Here is a 20,054-nt window from a genome sequence, read left to right on the forward strand (position 1 = left end):
TCTATCCGAATCTACTAATAATATGCATATCTTATATTCTGGGGATGAGTAGAACGAAGTTGAAATTGGGCACGCTATTTATCCAAAAGTGAAAATGCTGCCCCCTATCCTAGAGAAGCATTAAGGTACAGCAAATACAAATCCTATGTTTTTTTTCTCCGTTTGAAATGCTCTCTTCTGTAAAACAAAAAAGTAAGCAGAATAAATTGACTTTGACCATTCCCTCATCTTTGTTAGTATTTTACATGATTTGATCTTGATTATTCAAGATCATGCAAAAACTATGTACTGTTGTCTATGTCACCTTTTTCCGGCCATTGGTGAAGATCAAGGTGCTACATTTCCTTAAATGTTTCTTTCAGTCCATATACAGCGCATTCGGATACCTTGACTTTTCCACATTTTGTTACGTTAAAGCCTCTCTAAAATGGATTAAATAGTCCCCCCCATTTAATCTACACACATTGCCCCATAATGATAAAGCAAAAACAGATTTTTAGACATAGGTTTTTAGACATAAACACTGAAAATGATATTTAAATAAGTATTCAGACCCATTACTCAGTACTTTGCTGAAGCACCTTTGGCAGCAATTACAGCCTCAAGTCTTCTTGGGTATGATGCTACAAGCTTGGCACACCTGTATTTGGGGAGTTTCTCCCATTCTTCTCTGCAGAACCTCTCAAGCTCTGTCAGGTTGGATGTGGAGCGTTGCTGCACAGCTATTTTCAGGTCTCTCCAGAGATGTTTGATCGGGTTCAAGTCCGGGTTCTGGCAGGGCCACTCAAGGACATTCAGAGACTTGTCCCAAATCCACTCCTGCGTTGTCTTCGCTGTGTGCTTAGTGCCATTATCCTATTGGAAGGTAAACCTTCGCCCCAGTCTGAGGTCCTGAGTGCTCTGTAGCAGGTTGTCATCAAGGATCTCTCTGTACTTTGCTCTTTTGTTCTTTCTCTCGATCCTGACATGTCTCCCAGTCACTGCTGCTGAAAACATCCCCACAGCATGATGTTGCCACCACCATGCTTCACCATAGGGATTGTGCAAGGTTTCCTCCAGACTTGATGCTTGGCATTCAGGCCAAAGACTTCAATCTTGGTTTCATCAGACCAGAGAATATTGTTTCTCATGGTCTGAGAGTCCTTAAGGTGCCGTTTGGCAAACTCTAAGCGGGCTGTCATGTGCATTTTACTGAGGTGTGGCTTCCGTCTGGCCACTCTACCATAAAAGCCTGATTGGTGGAGTACTGCAGAGATGGTTGTCCTTCTGGATGGTTCTCCCATCTCCACAGAGGAACTCAGGTGCTCTGTCAGAGTGACCATCGGGTTCTTGGTAACCTCCCGGACGAAGGCCCTTCTCCCCTGATTTTCCCAGAGACAGATAATGCTTACTCCTGGACTAAAAATATTATTCAAAGGAGAATTTACATATTATCTGTATTGTGGTTGGTTCTACTGTGAGGGAGGCAAAGTGGCCTACATTCTCCTGCAGCAGTCACAGACAGTCTACAGATCGCATACCAACCAGTACATGTATGCTGTCACATATCCACACCTGCAAACAGGTGCCCGAGTGCACACATACACACGCACCCACACACACACCACAGTCGGGTGGAAAGTTAGACGAGACTCTTGCCGCATCCTGTCCTTCTGAAACTTCAGCCAATCATATTTCAGAGACTAGTTGTGTTGAGGAGATTGACAGAAGTACTGTTGAACCAAACCTCAGATACATCTAACTAAAACTATTCAACTACTTTACCAGACAATTTTAGCAAGATATAAAAAAACAAATCTAAATTCACCCCCCAAAAACACCAATATGAGAAATGTATTAATGCTTCTGACCATTACAACAAGCATCTCACGAGTGATGAAACCCCACTTCTCATGCTATATTTCCATGGAAATGTTCAGTGTCGTTGTTTACTGCTTATGTATCTGCACCTCTATTATTAAGCTAATAACTACAGTAGATAGGAGAAATATTGCCTCTAATGCACACTGTGGAGAGTCATATGGAGACACAGCAAGACTGTTTCTTGTTTCTTACTTTTGGATGTTGCCAATATATACTGCAGTTGTACATGAAACCTGCTTTTTATTGTGCAGTGTAGTTAAAAAGAAAGCCTGAATAAAATATAGTTATTTCCTCTGACAGATAAGCAAATGATTTTAGCTCATGTTAGGAGCAGGAGACATTTACCTCTAATCACATCAGTTGATGGACTTTCATTGTGGTTTTCCTGTGAGCAGGCTCCTCGTCTTCCTCTCTATTAAAAGCATTCTCTCAGTCACAGACACGGTACTTATTATGTAGTTTGTGATAGTCTGTTTCTCTGAAACATGGCATTATTCACCCCTGATCTGGCTCGTTATCTGTTTTTGATCATCCTCCTTTGCTTCTGAGTTATTCCTCTGATCCAACTATTGCACTAGTATATATATACACTGTATACAGCTATATCGTTGGTATTGAGTGTCTAATTTGATCAATTTGATCATATTTCATGTGAATATTGTACACTGAGTATACAAAACATTAAGAACACATGGTCTTTCACCAATTTTATTGGATTTAGGTGAAAAGTTGGGTGAAAAAATATCAAATACATTTTTCAAATCCAATCATTTTTCCACATTGATTCAACGTAATCACATTGTTTTTTGGTTGAAATGATGTGGAAACAAAGTTGATTCAACCAGTTTTTGCCCAGTGGGTAGTTACTAACATGATGTTACTGGTGCACTTTGACTGATGCCAATCGATACAAATGTTAAACGTTTGTTCTCAAGAATAATATCCCCACCATGTTTTTAATTTCCTTTTCTTAATCTCGAGTTCGGTCTCGATACCACATATTGAGTGTCTCGGTCTCAGATCCATTCTCACTCGGTCTTGACTTGGTCTTGGACAATGATGACTCTGAATTTCTTCCTTAAACCAGCCGAGTCTTTGGAAGTGGCAAAATGTTTTCTTTTGCAGTGACATTTGCTGTTTTGGACCTGTAAACACCGATCCTGTAGAGCCGTGCTGCCCAAACCTCTTCCTGGAGATCTACTGTCCTGTAGGTTTTCAGTCCAACTATAATTTAGCATATCTGATTCAGCTAGTTAACGTCTTGTTGAGCAGCAAATTAGTAGAATCAGGTGTGTTAAATTAGGGTTGGACTTAAAACCCACAGGATGGTAGATCTCCAGGAAGAGGGTTGGGCAGCCTTGCTGTAGAGGGCCTATAAGCTATTTCGCAAGTATGAAACCATCACAGTCAGTAAAGGTTAGGAATTTATTCTTCAATGATCATGGAAATGAAATAAACAATAGGAAATAGATGCCGATTTCAAACTATTTTAGAATCCAAAGATTAAATAAATAGGCCTAGATTTGAACTCTTCTCATTAAAGGCACATTATATTTAGCTACCTGTTCTTTTGTTATGAATAAGAGTATCATCATATACTGAGTGTACAAAACATTCCTAATATTGAGTTGCATCCCCTTTTGCCTTCAGGGCAGCCTCAATTCATTGGGGCATGGACTCCACAAGGTGTCGAAAGCGTTCCACAGGGATGCTGGCCCATGTTGACTCCAATGCTTCCCACAGTTGTGTCAAGTTGGCTAGATGTCCGTTTGGAGGTGGATCATTATTGATACACACGGTAAACTGCTGAGCATGAAAAGCCCACCTTTCCCAGTCAGAGGATTACGGCAACCACACAGCGTTACTCACACTAAATAACTTAATTTCCAGAGGACATATGAGATGGATGTGGTTCTGAACAGAGAATAATATGAATGAATATACTAATAAACATAGCATGAGAATGAATGAGTAACAGCAATGAGCAATAATAATATTAACTGTATAACGAGATATTGACATAAGCAAAGGACTGTATAAGACACAGCATCAACTACTATTAACCACCAGCAAAAGTAACAACCAACAGTAAATGCACAACTTTCAATAATAACATCACTCACTTCTGTCCACGCACTCCATCACTCTTGTCCACTTGGAGAGAGACTGTGGAGGCTCTGACCTGAGCAGGCAGAAGGACTGTCAGGTGTCCTGCTCCCTAGCAACCTATTGGTGGCTTGGAATCAGAGGTCACTGGGAGTTGGGAGACAGTTTGTTATCGTCTAGTCTCTCTGGCAGCAAGTCCTCCACTGGCAGCTTCATTAAATAGTACCCTCAAATCACCAGTCTCAACGTCAACAGTGAAGAGGCAACTCCGGGATGCTGGCCTTCTAGTTAGAGTTGCAAAGAAAAAACATATCTCAGACTGGCCAATAAAAAGAAAGATTAAGAATGGGGAAAAAACACAGACACTGGACAGAGTCGCCTCTTCACTGTTGACGTTGAGACTGGTGTTTTGCGGGTACTATTTAATGAAGCTGCCAGTTGAGGACTTGCGAGGTGTCTGTTTCTCAAACTAGACACTCTAATGTACTTGTCCTCTTGCTCAGTTGTGCACCGGGGCCTCCCACTCCTCTTTCTATTCTGATTAGAGCCAGTTCGCACTGTTCTGTGAAGGATGTAGTACACAGCATTGTACGAGATCTTCAGTTTCTTGGCAATTTCTCTCATGGAATAGCCTTCATTTCTCAGAACAAGAATAGACTGACCATTTTGAGCCTGTAATCGAACCCACAAATGCTGATGCTCCAGATACTCAACTAGTCTATAGAAGGCCAGTTTTATTGCTTCTTTAATCAGAACAACAGTTTTTAGTTGTGCTAATGTAATTGCAAAATGTTTTTCTAATGATCAATTACCCTTTAAATGATAAACTTGGATTAGCTAACACAACATGCCATTGGAACACAGGAGTGATGGTTGCTGATAATGGGCCTCTGAACGCCTATGTAGATATTCCATAAAGAATCAGCCATTTCCAGCTACAAATATCATTTATAACATTAACAATGTCTACACTGTATGTCTGATCAATTTCATGTTATTTTAATAGATAAAAAATGTGCTTATCTTTCAAAAACAAGGACATTTCTACGTGACCCCAAACTTTTAAACGGTAGTGTATATCAAGCAAGTATTTTTATATTCCACAGGTATTATCAGATTCACTTTTTCTTCAGATAATTATCAGACTCAAGTAAAAAAATGCTGTAAACACACAAATACTTTAAGTAAAAAAGATTCTCACAAAAGTAGTGCACTGGGCCATTACTAGTCCTGTATTAGCGGACTGATATAGATGTCTTCAACGCGGCTAACTACTTCCAGCGGCTATGGAGAGTGGTGAATGTGCTGCTAATGAACAAATCACTGTTAATAATTCCACTCGTTCACAGAGACATGCACGATTAGAGCTGAGACAGATCAAAAATATAAGCGTTCTGAGCTTTGATCACCGCTGGGAGCAATATATAGATGTTGACCCATAATTGATTTTCTTTACTGTGTACAAAATATATATTTTTAGTAATACATATGTTTTAATATTAGAGGAAATTACAGAGGTCCAGACCTTGGTGTCCTCCTCTGTTTTTACGGCCCTGCGGGGGAGGGGTCAATATTAAAGAATGAATTTGTATTTATCCCCAATTTCGTGAATACGAGCTTTTCTCATCGCTGCAACTCCCCAACTGGCTCAGGAGAGGCGAAGGTCAAGTCATGCGTCTTTCAAAACATGACCCACCAAGCCGTGCTTCTTAACACCCGCTTGCTTAAACTGGAACCCAGTTCCACCAATATGTCAGAGGAAACACCATTCAACTGACGACCGGAGTCAGCCTGCAGGTGCCCGGCCCACCACAAGGAGTCGCTATAGCGTGATGAGCCAAGTAAAGCCCCCCCAGCCAAACCACCTAGCCAATCCCAGACAACGCTGAGCCAATTGTGCACGATTAGAGCACTGCCCGGTCACAGCCGGTTGTGACATAGCCTGGGATCAAACCCCAGGCTGTAGTGACCCCGCACTGCAATGCGGTGCCTTAGACCGCTGCACCACTCAGGAGGCCATTAAAGAACATTCTAAAATAATCCCTCCCTTTTAGTATGCCGTACACTTGAGGATTCCATTGATCATTTGGTGTGTCTAAATACGAAGTGCCTTTGGTGTAACTCAATTTAATTGTGAGCAAAACGATTAATCATATCGATTTAGTCAATTATTTTGAAAGGGTAATTAACTAAAACGACCAAAACATTGTCATTGGTGGCACAACGTTACCATAATGGTAACCATGATTTAAAGTCTTTAAGCTGCCATATCAGTTGATTTATAATGGGAAGATGTACCCAAATACATTTAAATTAATAAAAAATGAACAAAAATGTATTAATGCCCCAATGCCATCACAACTCAAGAATGACCCTTGAACATTCAGTGTCAAACCAACAGGTGGTTGACTGCTGTTACAGAAAGACAGACAGAATAACTAAGATCTATTTTTCTCTCTCTCTCTTCCAGGTGGATTCAGGGGATACAGGAAACTACAGTCTGATCACTTCTGTACCATCCACATTAATGCCCACTGTTGGAGTCGATACGCAGGCATCTCAAAAAGTACAGCACAAATAAAAATGATAGCCACAGTTTGTCTCATTCACCATCACCCATGTGATTGTGTTCTGCACTTCTTTAAAATGTTCTTACCATATCATTTATATGCAAAATACTGTAAGCCAAACTGTCAAATTGTCTGTTTCTGTCTTGTAGTCTGATACGTGTACAGCTCAATCCCCGACAGACCAGCAAACTCATAGTGAAACCACAACTGTCACTTTCTCTAGCTACAGATCCCAGAATACCCCTCTCATATAATGTCATATGTCTGTTCCGCTCAACAAGTTAAATGCTCGTCTCTCACAGGATGCTGTATATAGAGCATGTCTTGAGGTTAATGGTCAGACAATAAGTATTTCTGTTAAACACCTACCTATCTCTTACGCCTGTCTCTGTGATTGTATTTTTGGTATTTCTATGTCTCATGTTTTTATTCTGATAAACTGAGGTGGCTTGATAAGTATATTGGCTTTTTATTAATCTGTTTAGCTAATTCCATTAGGTGTCAGTTAAGCAAACTGTAAAACAACACCAACATCCACCTTACACATAAAAGCAACTGTTGAAGTTGAACCAAACCTCAGATACCTCAGATACATTCAACAGACACTATGGTTACATTTAACATCTTTACCAGATTATTTTAGATATGAAAACCCAAACTACATACAGCCTCTAAAAATACCAACATGAGAAACCAATGAATGCTTTTGACAATTACTGTAAGCACCTCAAGATGTCAACTGAAATGTAGTGTTGTTGAGTTACAGAGCCAGACATGGAGTCACAGCCAAAATATTAACTGTTGGGTGTTGCCAATGCTGTACATGAACCTTACTTCTTTTTATTAAAGTTGTCACAGTCAAAAAGGCCTCAAATAAAACATATGAATTTACTCTGACAGTGAAGCTAATGCTTTTAGGTTCATTTTATATTTTAGGATCAAAATATAACTACAGAACTTTGGCTAATATACCTTCCCCCAACCTCATGATGTGAGACACTACTTGATAGTTAATGGACTTTGTTTGTGGTTTTCCTGCGAGGAAGTTTCTCATCTATCTCTCTATTCAAACCGTTCTCTCAGTCACAGACACCATACTCCTAGTAGTTTGTGAGAGTCGGAGGATCTGTGAAAATGGTGTTGTTCACCCCTGATATGGCTGGTCATCTGTTTTTGGTCATCCTCCTTGTCTGTGAGTTATTCCTCCATTCCAAGTTATTGTAGTAGTCTACAGCTATAACTGTTGTAAGTTGATGTCTCAATTTATCAGTCCATTCTACTTTGATTTGAATATGTAATTTTTTGCCTAAATAACGTGAACTCAATAAGATGTCTGATCTGGAGTAATAATGTCATGATCTTGTGTGAATAGTTACTAACATTATGTTACTATAGAACTGTGACTCATGCCAATCAATACTGGTTTTGAAAAAATGTGTCTCAAGAATTTTCTTAGAATGGCTAATTTGCATAGTGACCCTTTTTTGTTATTTCTAGATACCTTCCAATTCATCAAAGCACAAGGTCAGTATCATCATGGTCAAATAACTTCACATGGTCAAATAACTCAAGCATAGATTGGTAACTCCTTTTCTAATTTGGCACACAGAAATGAGAGGGCATGAGTAATTGGTCAAAAAGAATGGCACCAAGTGGCCTATAGGTGGAGCTCTTATAAGAAGACTAACTTAGACCCTCATATCCGCTGCCCCGTTTGACCTCGAGCAGGAGTTTCAAACATACGGCTGGTTTGAGTGGGGAAAAAACGAACTCAACATACAGTGCATTCGGAAAGTATTCAGACACCTTGACTTTTTCCACATTTGTTACATTACAGCCTAATTCTAAAATGGATGAAATAATGTTTGTCCTCATCAATCTACACACAATACTCCATAAAGACAAAGCTAAAACAGGTTTTTAGAAAATTTTGCAAATGTATAAAAAACAGAAACACCTTATTTACATAAGTATTCAGACCCTTTGCTATGAAACTCGGAATTGAGCTCAGGTGCATCCTGTTTCCATTGATCATCCTTGAGATGTTTCTACAACGTGATTGGAGTCCATCTGTGGAAAATTCAATTGACTGTGTATGACTTGGAAAGAGACACACCTTTCTATATAAGGTCCCTCAGTTGACAGTGCATGTCAGAGCAAAAACCAAACCATGAGGTTGAAGGAAGTGTCCGTAGGGCTCCGAGACAGATCTGTGTCGAGGCACAGATCTTGGGAAGGGTACCAAAAACTGTCTACAGCATTGAAGGGCCCCAAGAACACAGTGACCTCCATCATTCTTAAAAGGAAGAAGTTTGGAACCACCAAGACCCTTCCTAAATCTGTCCGCCCGGCCAAACTGAGCAATCGGGGGAGAAGGGTCTTGGTCAGGGAGGTGACCAAGAACCTGATGGTCAATAAGACGAAGCTCCAGAGTCCCTCTGGAAATGGGAGAACCATCCAGAAGGACAACCATCTCTGCAGCACTCCACCAATCAGGCCTTTATGGTAGAGTGGCCAGACGGAAGCCACTCCTCAGTAAAAGGCACATGACAGCCCGCTTGGAGTTTGCCAAAAGGCATCTAAAGACTCTCAGACTATAAGAAACAAGATTCTCTGGTCTGATGAAACCAAGATTGAACTTTATGGTCTGAATGTCAAGCGTCATGTCTGGAGTAAACCTGGCACCATCCCTACAGTGAAGCACGGTGGTGGCAGCATCATGCTGTGGGGATGTTTTTCAGTGGCAGGGACTGGGAGACAAGTCAGGATCGAGGGAAAGATGAACAGAGCAAAGTACAGAGAGATCCTTGATGAAAACCTGCTCCAGAGCGCTCAGGACCTCAAACTGGGGCAAAGGTTCACCTTCCAACAGGACAACGACCCTAAGCACACAGCTAAGACAACGCAGAAGTGGCTTCGGGACGAGTCTCTGAATGTCCTTGAGTAGCCCAGCCAGAACCCGGACTTGAAACCGATTGAACATCTCTGGAGAGACATGAAAATAGCTGTGCAGTGACGCTCCCCATCCAACTTGACAGATCTTGAGAGGATCTGCAGAGAAGAATGGGAGAAACTCCCCAAATACAGGTGTGCCAAGCTTGTACCATCATACCCAAGAAGAGTCGAGGCTGTAATTGCTGCCAAAGGTACTTCAACAAAGTACTGAGTAAAGGGTCTGAATACTTATGTAAATGTGATATTTCAGTTTTTTTCTTTATACATTTGCTAACATTTCTAAAAACCTGTTTTTGCTTTGTCATTATGTGGTATTGTGTGTAGATTGGTGAGGGGGAAAAACATTTTAATCAATTTTAGAATAAGGCTGTAACGTAACAAAACGTGGAAAAAGTAAAGGGATCTGAATACTTTCCGATTTCATTGTACTTTAAAATGACTAAAACCAAATCGAAACTTTAGAAACAGTAATAGACCTACATTCACGTTGTTTCTTGACTGTCTAGATTGCTTATAATCACCGAAATGAAAGCTCGACAGTCAGGGAGCTTAAACATTTTTAAACGATGGATAGAGGACTATTTAGGGACATTTTTCACGGCAAGGAAATATAAATAATTGTCAGCGCTGTCCTCCGGACCTCGTTTATGACCGAATGCAGCCCCCGGGGAAACATTTGTTTAATACCCCTGACCTAGATACCTGAAACTTTGTATGTAGGTTCTTTCCTCATGCAGAACATATTTGCCTCGAGGACAGGGTAGATTTTCCTCCATCTTGGAAATCTTTTCAAACATTTGAAAAACGTATTCTCAGGAATGGTCAAAATAACACCTTATTCGGTATGTAGGCCCATGGTACATCTCTTAATTTAGCTAAGCTACGTGATTGGTTCAGAGATGGCTATTGATAAATCAGGGAATCAGATTTTTTATTTTAAATACTTTGGAAATTCACTTCACAATGACCTATCAACTTGAAACGTTTTAGGGTAATCAAAGACATTACATTTAAAAAATATATTTCTTAGATACAAAAATGTCCCCTTGACATCCTTTTCTGGGAGATGTAGGCAAAGATTTGTATAACTAAACCAAGATAGACCACAGCCTGTCGTTTCCAGTGGGAGCAAAATAATCCTAGTGGATCATAGTTGGGCAGAACAAGCAAGGAGTTGGGCAGAGCCAAGCACAAACTAGCGAGATCCTATTGGCACTTTCTAGCATGGATTTGCATATTTCTGTTAGGGAACACCTACTCTGTGAAGTGCACGTGTGCAATAACTCAATTTGCCCTTGCACTCCTTCTGAACAACACCTTTGCCAAAGGGTAGTCTGCAAAACTTAGTCCACTCTGTTTGTAACAGATTTTCGTTTTGGGAACACAAAACTGTATTTGAGATCAAATGTTTTATCGATGGTAGAGATTTGTAGAATAACGGACAAAAATCCATCTCACTTCACCTTTTCAGTCAACATTTCCATGTGGGACCCAAATCGGTTAATGAAGGGCTGTTCCACGGGCCCCATTAGAGAAACCCAACAGTGGGCCCACTAAGTTTTGTCCTCAGTATCCACGTTGGCCCCACATGTGGTTGCCATGTTGGTCTTTATGTCGGTTCATGTTGGTCTTATTGAGGGACCCCAGTGGGCAAATGTATGATAACCCATGTGGGCCCCAGATTTGAACCCAAGTGGGTTAAGGAAGGGTTAACACTTGATCCTTCATAAAGAATAACCACAAGGGGCCCACAAAGTTTTGTCCTCAATAACCACGTTGGCCCCCACATGTGGTTGCCATGTTGGGCTTCATAAGTTCTCCTAACGGGCAAATTGAGGACTTACCTGCATGGGTCCCAGGTGTTACCCAGATGTAACCCGTTTTGGTAAAACCTGGGACCCAAGTCCTCAATTTTCCCACTAGGGCAATAAGTAGGCTGTAAATGTTGGTTTCAAATGGGCTGTCCACCTGGGACCAAACTGGTTTAAATCTCAGTCTTCAAGCAGGCCCCAGATGTTGCTGCCCAAGCTGTTTCTTAATAACTTCTTATGGCTGCGATCCCGTTAACGGGATCGATATGACAACAGCCAGTGAAAGTGCAGGGCGCCCAATTCAAACAACAGAAATCTCATAATTAAAATTCCTTGGTATCTTATACCATTTTAAAAGGTTATCTTGTTGTTAATCCCACCACAGTGTCCGATTTCAAAAAGGCTTTACAACGAAAGCACCACAAACGATTATGTTAGGTCACCGCCAAGTCACAGAAAAACACAGCCATTTTTCCAGCCATAGACAGGAGTCACAAAAAGCAGAAATAGAGATAAAATGAATCACTAACCTTTGATGATCTTCATCAGATGACACTCATAGGACTTTATGTTACACAATACATGTATGTTTTGTTCGGTAAAAGTCATATTTATATCAAAAAATCTCAGTATACATTGGCGCGTTGTGTTCAGTAGTTCCAAAAACATCCGGTGATTTTGCAGAGAGCCACATCAATTTCCAGAAATACTCATAATAAATGTTGATCAAAGATACAAGTGTTATACATGGAATTCTAGATCCACTTCTCCTTAATGCAACCACTGTGTCAGATTAAAAAATAAAAAACTTTATGGAAAAAGCAAACCATGCAATAATCTGAGTACGGCGCTCAGAGCCCAATCAAAACAAAAAGATATCCGCCATATTGTGCAGTCAACAGAAGTAAGAAATAACATTATAAACATTCACTTACCTTTGATGATCTTCATCAGAATGCACTCCCAGGAATCGCAGTTCCACAATAAATGTTTGTTTTGTTCGATGATGTCCATCATTTATGTCCAAATAGCTACTTTTGTTAGCTTTTGTTGTAATCAAATCCAAAGTCACGAAGCCCGTTCCCTAGGAGCAGACGAAATGTCAAAAAGTTCCCTTAAAGTCCGTAGAAACATGTCAAACGATGTAAAGAATCCATCTTTAGGATGTTTTAAACATATCTCTTCAATAATGTTCCAACCGGAGAATTCCTTTGTCTTCAGAAAAGCAAATGGAACAGAGCTCGCTCTCACATGAACGAGCGTCACGAGCTCAAAGCATTCTGCCAGACCTCTGACTCATTCCCCTCTCATTCGGCCCCACTTCACAGTAGAAGCCTCAAACAAGTTTCTAAAGACGGTTGACATCTAGTGGAAGCCTTAGGAAGTGCAACATGACCAATATCCCACTGTATCCTCAATAGGGGCTGAGTTGAAAATCGACCAACCTCAGATTTCCCACTTCCTGGTTGGATTTTTTCTCAGGTTTTTGCCTGCCATATGAGTTCTGTTATACTCACAGACATAATTCAAACAGTTTTAGAAACGTCAGAGTGTTTTCTATCCAAATATACTAATAATATGCATATATTCGCAACTGGGACTGAGGAGCAGGCCGTTTACTCCGGGCACCTCTGGGCACCTTATTCATCCAAGCTACTCAATACTGCCCCCAGACATATTAAGAGATGACAAAATCATAGTTTTCTTTCAAATAAAAAGTATATTGATATCACATCAAATGCATTGTAGGAACTTCAGTTAGAGGGATAGTTAAACATAATTACACATTTACACACTGGTTTCCTTACCCTGTAAGCATCCTTTTGACAAGGTATGACAACAATCCATGCTTTGCTTTTATTTACCTGGCCACTGTTTCCAAATGCTAACTTTTTACAATTTGTAGTACAAATCCAATGCAAATCAATGATACAAACTTTAGCATTTTTCGCGCTTCGTGTCTAAATACAGTATGTACAATGTGTATTTTCAAATGTCTCAAGTGAAACGGTCTGTTTCTTTTATCTAGTCTGATATGTACCACGTATACAGCTCAATCCCCGACACACCAGCAACCTCAGCCCAGCAGGACAGCCTACTGACTTCCTCTACACTGCCGTGAAAAGTATTTGCCCCCTTTCGGATTCTCTCTATTTTTGTATATTGTTGATACTGAATGTTATCAGATCTTCAACCAAAACCTAATATTAGATAAAGGGAACCTGAGTTTACAAATAACAAAAAAATAAATATACTTATATATTTATTTCATTAAACAAAGTTATGCAACACCCAATTCCCTGTGTGAAAAATATTGCCCCCTTACACTCAATAACTGGTTGTGCCACCTTAAACTGCAATGCCTGCAACCAAACGCTTCCTTGGTTTGACTCAAGTTTGCCAAAAAGCACCTGGAAGTACCTGGATGATCATCAAGACTCTTGGAAGAATGTTCTATGGACAGACAAGTTTAAGTATAACGTTTTGGATGACATGGGTCCCATTATGCCTGGTGAAAACCAAACACTGCATTCCACAGTAAGAACCTTATAACAACGGTCAAGCATGGTGGTGGTAGTGTGATGGTTTGGAATGCTTTGCTGCCTCAGGACCTGGACGACTTGCCTTAATAGAAGGAACCATGAATTCTGCTCTGTGTCAGAGAATTCTACAGGAAAACGTCAGCTCATATGTCTGTGAGCTGAAGCTAAAGCGCAGCTGGGTCATGCAGCAAGACAATGATCCAAAACACACAATCAAGTGAAAATGGCTAAAAAGCCACAAATGGGAAGTTTTGGAATGGCCTAGTCAAAGTCCAGACCTAATTCCAATTGAGATGTTGTAGCAGGACTTGAAACGATCAGTTCATGCTTGAAAACCCACAAATGTCACTGTGTTAAAGCAGTTCTGCATGGAAGAGTGGGCCAAAATTCCTCCACAGCGACGTGAGAGACAACAACTACAGGAAGCATTTGGTTGCAGTCATTGCAGCTAAAGGTGGCACAACCAGTTATTGAGTGAAAGGGGGCAATTACTTTTTCCCACAGGGGCATTGGGTGCTACATAACTTTGTTTCTGAAATAAATTAAATCAGTATGTAATTGTTGTGTTATTTGTTCACTCAGGTCCCCTTTATCTACTATGAGGTTTTTGTTGAAGATCCGATAACATTCAGTATCAAAAATATGCAAAAGTAGAGAACATTTGAAAGGGGCAAATACTTTTTCACAGCACTGTAGCTACTGATCGCAAAATGTCCTATGTCTGCACTACACCCTTTGAGCCTCTTACAGGATGTTGTATGTAGAGAATGGCTACAGTATTATCACTGCTCTCTATTATCACCTGGCTCAGTGATTGTATTTGTACTTATCTTATGTTTTACTAGTTGTCATGTTTTTGTGTAAGATCATTATGATAAACCGTACGGGCTAAATACAGTAGCTTTTTATTCATTTGTTTAGCTAATTCCATTAGGGTAAGTGTAAATCAACACCCACATAAATGCAACTGTTGAAGTTAAGTAAAGATTTGGAGCTGAAAGACAGATAGAAAATATTGATTTGTGTTTATTTAGATAGTAGCAGCGTCCTCAAACGAAGGGGTTTGGGATCGGGGTAAGCATTAAAGGTTATAGGTTACAATAAAAAATGTAAACATGCAAATGTTCATATTTCCAGTTTACAGCCAGAGCTCTCAACTTTATTCCTTTCCCGTAACTTAAATGTATTTTTTTTATCCTTCACATGCATCTTTTTAATCTGGTGAAGATGTTCTCAGCTGTAAAATTTAAAGCAGGCAGAATACATTGACTTCAACCATCCTCTCGTCACTGTTATTTTACATGATCCCTTCCATATCCCAAAAGACAGAATTATATTCTTCAAAATAAAGCTACAAATATTTACCTCTAAAATCGTACAATCGCGTCTCTATACCATCTTTTTTACAGTTTCTTTTCAATTGTATAGTACTCTTTTATTAAAAGGTGGATTATTTTTGTTCTTTTAATTCATATGACTACCTTTACATAACTCTTGTTATTTTCTACAGTGCATGTACAGTACACAGGGATATTGGTTTCTTTGCTCTGGCATCCACAGAGGGGTCTGTAATGCGCTCAGGATCTCATCATTGCTGTCACAGTGCTTTCTCATCCTTTATTAGTGATCCAGAGCGAAGCTGTGAAACCTTTTGTTATTCTTACATGTTTTACACCTTGACATGGTCAAATAACTCAAGCATAGATTGATAACTTTTTTCTAATTTTGCACACAGAAACTAGAGTAACTTGGTAAAAAAGAATGCCACTGATTGGCCTATAGGTGGCGCTGTTAAAAGCAGTCTAACTTAAACCTTCATATCTGCTGCCCCGTTTCACCTAGAGACAGGAAACTTTGTATGTAGGTGTCTTTCCTCATGCTGCACACATTTTCCTCAAGGACTCATAAGGTCTGTTAGGATAGATTTTCCTCCATCTTGGACATTTGGAAAATCTTTGAAAAAGGTATTCTCATGAACCATAGGTCCAAATAAAACCAAATTCAGTGTGTAGGCCCATGGAACATTGTTAAATTTAGGGTTACTGATAAATCTTGAAATCAGATTGTACGTGTCCATTTAAATCCTTTGTAAATTCACTTCACAATGGCCGATCAACGTCAAACGTTTTAGGGTCATCAAAGACATTACTGTGATGAGCCATGTTAAGTTCCTGTAGCACATTGTCAAGACAACCATGAGACCAGACATAACCCTGGTCTCAGAGTCCACAAAGACCATCATTCTTTTTGAGCTGTCAGTCCCTTGGGAAGATCGTCTTCAGGAGGCATACAAGAGGAAGAGGGCAAAGTATGAGGGACAGGTCATCAACTGTCAGAAGCAGGGTTGGAAGGCTAGGTGCATGCCTATCGAGGTAGGCTCCAAGGGTCTTGCTGGGCAATCCCTCTACAGAGCCTGCAGCGCACTTGGCATCAAGGGAGTGAAGAGGAGAAGAGCCATAAGCAGCACAATGTCTCTGGATCAAGAGAGGAAATCCATTGGGAGCAGCGTAATGCTACCTAGAGACATGTCAGGATCTGATCAACCTTGGTTGGGTCGCCTGTGCGAGGGTGTGTGATGTTGACCCGAAACACCCTATGACTCCAGGTTACATCACAAATTATGTGTCCAGGAGCATCAGAAAATGTATTCATTTGATTAAAAAAACAAGAGGCCTCCCGGGTGGTGCAGTGGTTTAGGGCACTGCATCAGTGCGGCTTGGTTGGGTTGTGTTTCGGAGGACGCATGGCTTTCGACCTTCGTCTCTCCCGAGCCCGTACGGGAGTTGTAGCGATGAGACAAGATAGTAATTACTAGCAATTGGATAGCACGAAATTGGGGAGAAAACGTGGTAAAATAAAAAAAAATAAAAAACAAGGAAACAATTAACAATTCCCTGTTCCTTATCTGTCGTGATTGGTTTTGAGGCTCCTTCGGTGCGTGACATCACTCTGAGCCCTTACCAAAACACCAAACATGGCGGAGAGTTTTACTCGTCATCTGAAACCACTAGTGACCACCAACTTCAATGACATTTAAATAACATTGCTGCTGAGGAGGCCTAGCTAGCTAGCTACAGTGTTTGCGTAATCTCAGCCGTTTTCTTGTAAAACAGAATTAGCATTTTGCTTGCTAGCTAATGCATTAGCTAAACTGCTTCTAGATTTGGGATCTCATGGGGGCTTCAGGAGCCAGCAGGTTTGAATTTTAAACTAGAGCCGTGTTTAGACACCTGTGCACATTTGTTGCTATTCCTTGCTAGTTAGTCAGTTATTTGCCCAGTTATAGCAGATTGTTGGTCATCTAACAGGGTTTGTTTGGTCAGGAAAGGTCGAGGGGGCTGTTGCTCAAGGAGAGAGAGACATTGCAGCAGCAGGTAGGCTAGCCTATAGAATAAATAATAATAGATAGCCAATTCAAAACATATCATGTAGCCTAGTCTGGCTACTTACGTCAGTGTTTAACTACACTGAACAAAAACATAAAGGCAGCATGTAAAGTGTTGGTCCCATGCTTCTTGAGCTGAAATAAAAAAAATCCTATGATCCATACACACAAAAAGCTTATTTCTCTCAATTTTTGTGCACAAATTGGTTTAAATCCCTGTTAGTGAGCATTTCTTCTTTGACAATATAATCCATACACCTGACAGGTGTGGTGTATCAAGAAGTTGATTAAACAGTATGATCATTACAGAGATGCACCTTGTGCTGGGGCAATAAAAGGTCACTCTAAAATGGGCAGTTTTGTCACACAACACAATGCCACAGATGTCTAAAGTTTTGAAGGAGTGTGCAATTGACAGGCTGCCTGCAAGATGGTCTGTCCACCCAAGCTGTTTACAGAGAATTGAATGTTAATTTCTCTGTTTTAGAGAATTTAGCAGTATGTCCAACCGGCCTTTAACAACACAGACCACATGTATTGCATTGTGTGGGCGAGCGGTCTGCTGATGTCAGCGTTGTGAACAGAGTGACCATGGTGGTGCTGGGGTTATGGTATGGGCAGGCATAAGCTACGGACAACGAACACAATTGCATTTTTATCGATGGCAATTTGAATGCACAGAGATACTATGGCGAGATCCTGAGGCCCATTGTCATACCCATTCATACGCCGCCTTCATGTTTCAGCATCATAATGCACGGCCACTTGTCGCAAGGATCTGTACACAATTCCTTGAAGCTGAAAATGTCCCTGTTCTTCCATGGCCTGCATACTCATCAGACATGTCACCCACTGAGCATGTTTGGGATGCTCTGGATCAATGTGTACGACAGCGTGTTCCAGTTCCCACCAATATCCAGCAACTTCGCACAGCCATTGAAGAGGACTGGGACAATATTCCACAGGCCACAATCAACAGCCTGATCACCTCTATGCGAAGGAGATGTGTTGCGCTGCATGAGGGAAATTGTGGTTGCACCACATAGTGACGGGTTTTCTGATCCATGCCACTACCTTTTTTAAGGTATCTGTGACCAACATATGCATATCTGTATTCCCAGTCATGTGAAATCCATAGATTCGGGCTTAATGAATATATTTCAGTTGATTGATTTACATTTACATTTAAGTCATTTAGCAGACGCTCTTATCCAGAGCGACTTACAAATTGGTGCATTCACCTTATGACATCCAGTGGAACAGCCACTTTACAATAGTGCATCTAAATCTTTTAAGGGGGGGGGGGGGGGGGTCAGAAGGATTACTTTATCCTATCCTAGGTATTCCTTAAAGAGGTGGGGTTTCAGGTGTCTCCGGAAGGTGGTGATTGACTCCGCTGTCCTGGCGTCGTGAGGGAGTTTGTTCCACCATTGGGGTGCCAGAGCAGCGAACAGTTTTGACTGGGCTGAGCGGGAACTGTACTTCCTCAGTGGTAGGGAGGCGAGCAGGCCAGAGGTGGATGAACGCAGTGCCCTTGTTTGGGTGTAGGGCCTGATCAGAGCCTGAAGGTACTGAGGTGCCGTTCCCCTCACAGCTCCGTAGGCAAGCACCATGGTCTTGTAGCGGATGCGAGCTTCAACTGGAAGCCAGTGGAGAGAGCGGAGGAGAGGGGTGACGTGAGAGAACTTGGGAAGGTTGAACACCAGACGGGCTGCGGCGTTCTGGATGAGTTGTAGGGGTTTAATGGCACAGGCAGGGAGCCCAGCCAACAGCGAGTTGCAGTAATCCAGACGGGAGATGACAAGTGCCTGGATTAGGACCTGCGCCGCTTCCTGTGTGAGGCAGGGTCGTACTCTGCGGATGTTGTAGAGCATGAACCTAAAGGAACGGGCCACCGCCTTGATGTTAGTTGAGAACGACAGGGTGTTGTCCAGGATCACGCCAAGGTTCTTAGCGCTCTGGGAGGAGGACACAATGGAGTTGTCAACCGTGATGGCGAGATCATGGAACGGGCAGTCCTTCCCCGGGAGGAAGAGCAGCTCCGTCTTGCCGAGGTTCAGCTTGAGGTGGTGATCCGTCATCCACACTGATATGTCTGCCAGACATGCAGAGATGCGATTCGCCACCTGGTCATCAGAAGGGGGAAAGGAGAAGATTAATTGTGTGTCGTCTGCATAGCAATGATTGATTGATTTCTTTATATGAACTGTAACTCAGTAAAATCTTTGAAATTGTTGCATGTTGCGTTCATTTTTGTTCAGTATATTTAGCCGTTAGCAGCATGTGTTATTGTCATGTCCTATGTTCTGTCCCTGTTTCGCTGTATGCTCTCACTCTCTCTCCCTACTTTGTGCGCGGAGTGAAGGGAAAAACTCATTCTGAATGTGAAAGCACATGACAGTTGAGCAAGATTTCAAAATGTAATCGCAGCTAAAACACAATTTTAAAACAACTACTGTTACTGTTTTTAAAGAGAGGGGAGTCTCAGCTTTCGCTGAGTATAAATATTACATTTAAACGTTCAATATCATGTCAGATGTCCTCTTTCGTTGGCCTAGTCTGGTTAAATATTTTTTAAATATAACATGGGGTATGTGGGGCGAACAGAAAGGGGATTCCAGACTGCGTAGTTCAAAGTAGTGGGTTCTATGAATTTAGAAGGTCACCTAGCATTACAGGCACCCTGTCTTATGAAATGGTGTTGTTAATAAAGATCATTGTTTTCTATATCTGTGTTGAGTTTTCGTGTCCAATCCTCGCTGGACCATACCGGTCAAACAAAGATGGTGGCTGCATCACACTGCTCTGCTCAATCCAGTAC

Source organism: Salvelinus namaycush, chromosome 2, assembly GCF_016432855.1.
Source record: "Salvelinus namaycush isolate Seneca chromosome 2, SaNama_1.0, whole genome shotgun sequence".
Lineage (NCBI taxonomy): Eukaryota > Metazoa > Chordata > Actinopteri > Salmoniformes > Salmonidae > Salvelinus > Salvelinus namaycush.